The sequence below is a fragment of the Salvelinus sp. IW2-2015 genome, unplaced genomic scaffold (genome assembly GCF_002910315.2).
Source record: "Salvelinus sp. IW2-2015 unplaced genomic scaffold, ASM291031v2 Un_scaffold1467, whole genome shotgun sequence".
Taxonomy (NCBI): domain Eukaryota; kingdom Metazoa; phylum Chordata; class Actinopteri; order Salmoniformes; family Salmonidae; genus Salvelinus; species Salvelinus sp. IW2-2015.
This window is the reverse complement of record NW_019942926.1, coordinates 61,367-70,557: the sequence shown is the minus strand read 5'-3', so window position 1 is coordinate 70,557 and position 9,191 is coordinate 61,367. Positions and strand designations below refer to the sequence as shown.

The following is a 9,191-nucleotide window of genomic DNA, read 5'->3' as shown; positions in this document are numbered from 1 at the left end:
GACCATGCTGCCCGATTGACCGTACCGATTCAGAACCGTCTAGTAGCCCATGTCCGAGCCGTGCAATACAACATTTTCCTTTAGAGTGCATTTCAATTCACTGCCCGTTACAGTTACTAAGCAAACCGCTCGTCAATACTGCGGATCCAAACTCTTTAACGGATCCCATTTGCTTGACTAACCAAGAACGCACACACACACCATGACTAGTATGTTTCCAATGAGTCATTTCTTTAACATAAACGCATCTCTGGGAATTTAACATTGAAACTTCAGGCACCCGTTGTCCTCGTCTCTTCAAAACCCAGAGCAGATACTACAAACAAAATGCACAACTTGCAGCACATCTTAGGTAGTTGAACAGTACTTATGGAGAGTGAAATGTGCCACAGAAAAACTTTATAATCCTGTGAAAAACACTGGCAAATTCTCCTGGCCTCAGTAGGTAGAGTAGTCACATGGAGCTGGGAGTGACACCGGACACCCGACCTCAACTCACTAGTAAGACTGGAAAGATGAAATAGAAGGCACCATCATGCTTTTATAGTCAAGTTGAAAAAATAAAGGATAATTAAAATCATACATCTGAACTATGATTTTTGCTGTACATTTATTATGTTCCTCCATACACTTGACGGGGAATGGAGGGCCCAGTTTCACGGTTCTGGAAGGGGGGGAATGCATTAAAAAAAACAAAATCAACAAAGAATAGGGAGCGAGTCTCCACAAACATTATCACCACCACTCTCCTATTGGGTCAGCTTGGCTTTGTGGACCATCCTTTTATTTCTCCGTTCGGTGAAGTCCAGGAACTTTGAGCGTTTTTATTAAATAATTTAGGAAAATAATCATTCTGTAGATTGGTTTGTTGTGTCTTGTGTATTCCAGCAGTAATTGAAGCATAGTTATGGGTTCGAGATGAAAGATGTGAGAAAAAAGTAGATTGGTCACAGTAAACAGCCTGAGTGGAGGCCTGCCTTGTCACATCGTTTAGCTTTGAGACAACAGTAGATGTCTCAACAGCCTGCGTTCCAGGATGTCAATGTAACATGACAAAAGTACCATTAGTGCATATTGATGAGTGCATTATGCAATTTGTTTTAAGCAGTGTTCTTGAAAAGAAAAACCTAAACACAAGCCCACCCCATAGCAGGAAATTCACCTCATGCTTTCCAACAGTAAAGGGCAGAGAACTCCCACATATTAAATGTGCATTAAGAGGGGTTCGTGACGTAGCGCCCGGTAAGTCGAGGCATAATAATCTCTATTCCAAATGATGGCTGTATATCGTAGGTAAAGTCTATCAGTCCCTCCTCCTATAACGATGCAGATTACTCCTGGTTGCTTTCCTCAATTTACAAATTAATGTTTGTGGATTCTTGACAACACTGGAAAAGGACGCTCAGCTCACAGCTAAGTAAGCGAAAATGCAAATTTTACGTTTGCTCATTTTGTCTGTCACAGAGAAGAAATAGTTGACAGGCTGTGTCACATTCCAAAGCCAAAAATACTTTTTTACCGAAACGAAAATAAACAAACAAAAGTATATACGTTTATACATGTAGATTTTTTCGTTAACGAGAACGGTAGAAGATGAAGACCGTGGTACTACTTCCGAACTGCAGGTGGCACTATCAGCGACGCTGGGTGTGAAGCGGCCCTCGGCGGTTCCTCCTGCTCCTCTCAGAGCCCAGGCCGGGCTTGGGAGCACCCATGCCGCCCCTGGGTGGGGGCCCCTGCCGTCACGCATCATCCCGCTGCCAGCCACCATGCCTCCTCGCGGGCCGCCGGGCCCCCTGTCGCCGCGTCTCCCCATGTCTCTGCGGGCGTCTCCTCCGCCACGGACCTCCCGTCACGCCACCGCCCTGGTCTTCTTCTCCTCTACGTTCAGACGACCTCACCACGGAACATGATGGCTACAGGACAGAGGGGACCGTTAATACAGGACTGGCAGGTATTAGGGGACCTTAAGAAAATACCCTTTTCACAATCCTTCTCATTCACTGGTTTGCACACCATAAAACCCTATTGTTGCATCTTAGGTTGTATCGATTGTGTTTGTGGTTTCCTGCATAGAAAAGTCTTGGGCAAGCCTCCTAAGTGTTTTCGGGCCACCTATGTCCAAACAGCTAAAACAAGACCCCCAAATTATTTTTTAATTATGATCCTTGAGAACAAACAATGACCAAAAACAATACATTCAGGAGTATTTTGTCAGATCATGGGAACCCCATTGATTTTGTTAGAATGTTTGCGACTCGGATAGCATAAGCCAAGCTGAATGTGTCTCTGCGAACAACGGGAGGGCCTCAAATTTCCAGTCAGCACCCCCCCGAGCACCATTTTGATCCAGTAAAACCTTGAATACTCAGTCTCCTATAGCTGAGATTCAAACAAAGGAAAACGGCTAGAGATTTGGGGATAGGATACTGTGCAGAAAACCAATAGGTAGTGATTTACAACACCAAGCCGTGTGCCACCAAAACACCAATGTGAATGAGGGGGATAATGATGAAGTCAGTACTTGCCCCCCCTACCCGCCCCCAGGATTCTCTGGACAGGGTCAGAGTCGTCGAAGACCACAAATCCAAAGTTGGGCAGCTTTCCTCCGACTCCCTTGTGTTGATCCTCAGCTCCACTACATTGCCAAAAGCTGAAGAGACATTTTAGTTTTCCATTCCAAATACCGAAAATCATACACACTCCTGCTACGTCGTCTGGAGTTTAACTCGTAGTCACACCTTACCAAAAGGATAGAAGATGTAAACTGTTCCAAACGCACACAATTCTATTGATTTAGTTGCCATTGATATTTGAACAACCAGAAAATGGCATGGCTAAATAACCATTCATGTACGAGCGCTTACTCATGAAGAAGTCCTTGAGCTCTGCCTCGTCAATGTCATGAGGGAGGTTGCCCACAAAAGCTGGTGGCTGTCTGGGTACCGGATGATCCTTCTGCTGTCCATCTCACCGGGTCCGCCTCGCCCCGACCTGCAGTCAGGAGAAGTCATTAGCTACCATCTGCACCGCCACTCTGTACCAACACTGAAGAGAGCACAATTAGTACAAAGTCACAGCTTCATTACCTTTGTTGACAAAACTGAAGTGGGGTTTCCCAGTTTGTGATTCTGAAGGTGCAACACCATCTAAAGTAACAGAGACGTGCACACATTGACCCATGTGTAAAAAGACTAGAACAGAAGTGTGAGCACCCGTGACATTGGTGACATGTTGAGAACTAAGCAGACCTAAAACCAAGAGCAATTGCGCGTGTAGACAGTGCGTCTATAGAAAAAACACGTTGCCATTAGGTCCCATGGTCTTACCAGGTCTGGATGCTCGCTGTACGAAGGCTGGTCTGTCACGGGGCGCTGGTCCCGGGGTCCCGAAGAGGGGCCGTCTGGCTCTCAGGTTTGGTCTCTGCTCTGGCTGTAAAGGAGCGCGACACACAGGAGATGAGACCTACTTGACCACAGACAACACTCAGCCCAGACACACACAAGACACGGGGGGGGAGGGGTTACCTGTGAGCTTGGTGCTTTAACAACATGGGGGGGATTCCAGAGGAGGGTCCTGTACCGCTAGGAGGCAGTTTTACTGGTCACCGAGGCCCAGGAGAACGTCTGCCAGGAATTCAGTCAGAATTCAACCGTGCCAATCAGTAGAACACAGTACAATATACTTTCCTCGTACAAATGATTTTGTAAGGCAGATATCTTGACAGTAATCAGTGTAATAGTACCATTTCTGAAATGGCACCCTATTCCTTCTACAGTGAACTTTGTCCAGCGATCTATAGATAGCAGTGTGATTTCAGATGCAACCTGCATGTTATTGTGATGTTATAATGGTCATAGCACTGTTGTACCAGGAGAGTGGACCAACCTTGGGGGCCTCCTGGGTGCTGGGTGGGGACTCTACGGGGACCGGGGAGGGGGCCTTCTCCTCCAGCTCCTCCATCACCTTCTCCTCCACGTCGGGCTTTAGCTCCTCTACCTCGGGCTCCGGTTCAGGCTCGGCTCAGGCTCTGGAGCCGGCTCCTCCATGGGCTCCTCAACACCATTGCTAAAGAAGCAGAAATCAGTCACGTTTTCTACAACTTTCACCCAGATGTACCTTATTATAAACTCAGATACCAGCTCAATATGATTGGATTCGGTCACATTTCTTCTTGACACAAATATGATGCAACTGTACACTCACTGGCCAGTTTATTTGTACCCAAACCCATTAATGAAAATGGACCGCTCCTACAGACAGTGAGTCACGTGGCCTGCTAGATAAAGCAGGCAGACAGGCATCCAGTTACTGTTCGATTGAATGGGCAAAACGAGTGACTTAAGACTGAGTGTGGTATGATCATTGATGCCAGGCGCGCCGGATCCAGTATCTCCGAAACGGCGCCCTCCTGGATTTTCACACACGACAATGTCAAGAGTAAACCAGAATGGTGCGACAAACAGAAGAAGAAAAACATCCAGTCAGCGGCAGTCCTGTGGCGAAAACAGCTAATTGAGAGATGTAGAATGGGAATGGAAAGAATCGTGCAAGCTAACAGGCGGGCCACAATTGGATCAACAATGGCGCAGTACAACAGTGGTGTGCAGAACGGCATCTCGTTGATCCTTGCACAGATGGGCTATTGCAGCAGACGACCACACCGGGTTCCACACCCATCAGGTAAAAACAAAATGCGGCTCGTGGGTACATGACATGGTCACCAAGATTGGACAATCAAGGAGTGGGAAAACTGCACCTGGAGCACGGCATGGAGTTCAATTTACTTGAGTGGCCTGCAGTCCCCAGACCTCAACCCAATAGACCATCTGGAATGGGCTAGACGGCAGTACATTCATGCTGCGAACAATCCACAGCAACTGCGTGATGCCATCGCAGTCAGCATGGACCAACAGGTTTCCGATACCTTGTAGAATGCCCCAAACAATTCAGGCTGTTCTGGAGGCAAAGAGCGGGTCCGACCCAGTACTAGATGGGTATACCAAATAAACTGTACGGTGAGTGTACATACCAACTGTATGCCATGTTTACTTATTGTTGTTTAATGCAGTGCACTTCCTGTACGTAAACTCAATTTCTCTAAAACAGATTATTAAGTACATCTAGTCACCATTGATCTAAACATCATTGTCAAACTGGCATGGTGGTCTCCACAGCATAGACTTACATGACAGGGTGAGGCTCGTAGTAAGTAGTGCTGTTAGGACTGTCTTGGAGTGGCTCTGGGGACGGCTGTCTCTCCTCCTGCTCCTCCTCAACCTCCTCTTCAGATTCTGAGGTATCATCGATTAACAAAAACAAAGTTTACAGACCATAAACAACTTGACATCCAATTCAACATTGAAGATAATTTAACTGGACAAAGTGCAGAATTTCTTACCCTCATCAAGTTCAGCCTCAGAGTCGCCGAAAACCTCATCCTCATAGCGGAAGATGTCGTTGTGTACGTAGAATTTGTTTGCCACGGAACCCTGTGGAAATAGCCAGACAAGCTATTAGCTACTAATATTTTTGCTGCACTAGCTGACGAAAATKTGCTTTTCCCTCATAGTTGAGGCGCTTCATAATCWAAAAAAAAGTTCAGAGTTGTTTTCAGTGGGCATAAAATGTTTTGAAAGAATGAATCAGGGAGGTACTTCCTGAATATTGAGTCCTACTGAACACAACGCAGGTAGTCGCTCCACTTCAATTCATTCTACCATTTCTTGACTGCTGAACACAATCCAAAATTACCAGTGAGTGACAATTAAAATATGACAACTACCCAATGCTTAGTAAAGTGTGTGCAGTGAGCCCCGCCCTTTAGCCTACCGTACACGCACCTCTGGAGCGAGCACAAAGGTCTGCATGAATTTCCTCATCGGCTGGCCGTTGTTGGAGAGCTCACCCAGCACCTGGACCACAACGCCGTCAGTCAGCGTGGCATGGGCGTCCACGTGTCTGATCTTCGTGTGGCATTCTTGGAACTGCAGGGACAGGACCTTCTTGTGGATTTCCTGGGTAGGGTGAAGGAAGTAACGTTAGAAATAAATCACAACACCAGGAGTGGTTATAATAGATCAAATTTCCTGCATTATTACATCACAGCACTTGTAAGGTTATTAAAATATATTTTAAAATCTAACATTTTGAGATTTGCATGAAAAGCATCCTGAGTGAAGACTCTTGACTATGCTTTTTCAAAACAGGTAGTTGTCATCTGGATCTTTGATTTAGTTTATTGACACTTACCGCTTGGCCATACACTGCTTCTGCAAGCTTCCCGTTAGAGTCGAGTCCACCATGAACATAGGAGGAGTTCCTTCCATAGAACCTGTCATGACAAAGCAGAGACATTTAAAGTCCTGCTGGCACAAGTCTACATAAAGCAATGGAAGGTAATCACATACTGTGGGCTATTCAATCTAGACAAATCGGTCAGTACCTGTGCAGAAATCGGGTGCTTTGTTTAAGAGTGTGTAATACTGCCCACAAACTCCCGCCCTACAAGCAGGGGACTGGCTTCTCCATCACCATTTCTTGGTAATCAATATCAAGTGCTGAAATAGAACATTAACAAAACCTATTTAAATCTTGATATGACGTATTACTTTGAAGTGACCTAAGAACATGCAGGTCAGCATTGCAGAAGGAAAATAAAGCCATGACAACTCTTTCTTATTGGACATAATCGAGGCAACATATACAATATCAACTTAATACCAGATGAGACCAATGGAAAACTGAGCAACTATGAATCGTTCATGAATGTTTTTGCATGCAAATTTGAGCTAATAGAAAAATATGTACAGAAACTGGTTATTAAGACGTTGCTTTCTAGTTTCGAAATTAGTTGAGAATATGAAGACAAAGTCTATGCGTTCAACACATTTTTAAACGACAATGCACCAAGTTGTTCGTGTTCACATTTTAAAACGATACATATTAATCGTTGCTAGCTAACTACCTACTTTGTTAGCACACACTAGCGTGCAACTGCGCCATCACGTTATCCACCCGGACACAAAAGAGGGGTACAAAGCATAGGTCGACTTCAACGAGACGTTCTCAGAGAGTTGAGAGATTGTCTGAACATATGTTACTAATCAAATGAACAAATTAGGTTACTGTTATATTATTGTGTTATGAGTAGCCAGGCCTATTGTGACGGAAACTGCGGAAGCCTCCCACGACCTGGTACAGCCTCTGTCGTAGCTGGATGTCTATTTTGTGTGGCATCGTCGAATCATTTCCCTGGCCTTGATACCAGACAATACAATGTTGATAGAAATAGTAGACTAACTCCAAATGCTTTGAAAGAGGCCTCGTCTTATTTGTAAGTGTATTAGCATACTAGTTGGGGCAGCATACTTGTAAGGTAAACGAGGATTAGCTAGCTAACGCTGGCTTCCTACAACTAGGTTGGGAAAGTAGCTAGTTTGCTAGGCTAAATTGGGAAACTCGTTAGCCAACACGTTAACACTGCGTGCATTGATAAATAACATTACCCCCAATATTCTAAGTGTAATTTAAGTAACGTTGTACATTTATCGACAAAATGCACAGAAAAGCCCCTACCGGTTGCTAATTAAATGATAGTGAAACTGGTACATTAGCTAACGTTAGGCAGCTAATGGCGCTAAGCTAGATTTGTGGCGTCGTTGCTTTTCTCAAGCTACCTTGTCTGACAACTTTCTTACCCCGATCTATCAGTTTCCTTCGTGTATTAATATGCATTAACACTTTAATGATGCAAAATCATGTAGCTCAATTTCATGAATAAGAAACGTTGAACAGCTAGCAACAATCACTTTGTAACTAGCCAATTCTGACCGGTTAACACGCTCGTGCAAGTGCCTAAATCCTGGCACCGGCAGGCAGGGTTTNTTAATATGCCATTAACACCTTTAATGATGCAAAGTCACTTAGCTCAATTTCTGAATAAGAAACGTTGAACAAGCGCTAGCAACAATCACGTGTCAACTAGCCAATTCTGACCGCGTTTTTAACACGCTCATGAAAAGTGCTAAATCCTGGCACCGCAGCAGGGTTTTCTTAGAACAAGCGCTGTTCCAAAGCAATAAGTGTCGACACCAGTGCTCGTGTAGCATATACACATAATACAAAGGCCGACTGGCTAGGTATTTTGAGCTATAGCTAGTTAGTCAATGAGAAAAATAAAAATTGACACGGTTAAATTTCGGCGTTTAGCATCACATGATACCATGCCTTTTATTAATTTTAGCTCAAATTGTCGACATGGAATTAATTGAAGGACACATACTGTACAGTGGGCCACAAAGACCTTCACTAACTAAATGCTAAACTTTTTTCCGGAGAAGCTACAGTAAGCTATCCATTAATTAAAATGTATCGTTAGTCAGAATTTAACGTTACAGTTTAACGTTAGCTATTTAAAAAAAAAAAAAAAAGGTAACTTACCTTTGAAATACTATCTAATGTGAAACACAGTGATTAAGATAAACTCTGACTATACACGATTCTGGTCGTCAAGCGACTATACTCTGAAAAATGAAGAATATTTCAGGTGTAATTTATTAATATCTCTCACCCGTCTACTAACAGATTTATGAGCTCTGCTGTATCAGGAGATTGGAATTTAAAGCATAGACTTCAAATTATTGATCTAACCCTGCAATCTAGGGGCAGGGAACCCTCGGGACAGGTGGAGTAGCCAATGATATGTTTTACACTGGACAACATCCAGACTTGTGACGTCAAGTGTTGTGTATTTTCCCGCCGTGCCTCCCTGCCTAAAAATCCAGCAACGTTATGACGTCACACGGGTTTATTTTGTCATAATTCATATATAATAATTCCTTGTCCATCTCAGCCAAACAGTTAAAAAGAGATTCATATGTGACTTAAAACATATTTACAAGAAAAATTACTGTTCATATGATATAGTAATGTTCTATTACACTACAAAATTGAGCAACTATAATGCATGAGGGAAAGATATGTTTAATTTCTGACAGGACAGCAGATAACTTGAAGGTGTACACATATTATACTTTTGAATACAAAAACTGGAGGAAACCTAGGCCACAGAAACAAGGCCTATCATATGCTGCCAGTATCCAGGAGACACACTACAAGTGCACTTCGGAAAGTATTCAGACGCTTCTGAACTTTTTCCACATTTGTTACGTTACCATGCCTTTAATCTC

At 43.8% G+C, this 9,191-nt stretch overlaps 1 pseudogene; it reads right to left on the bottom strand.

The window, feature by feature from the left end:
• Positions 1–591: 591 nt before the first annotated feature.
• On the bottom strand, positions 592–6,552 carry LOC112070952 (ras GTPase-activating protein-binding protein 2-like; annotated as a pseudogene).
• Positions 6,553–9,191: the final 2,639 nt, after the last annotated feature.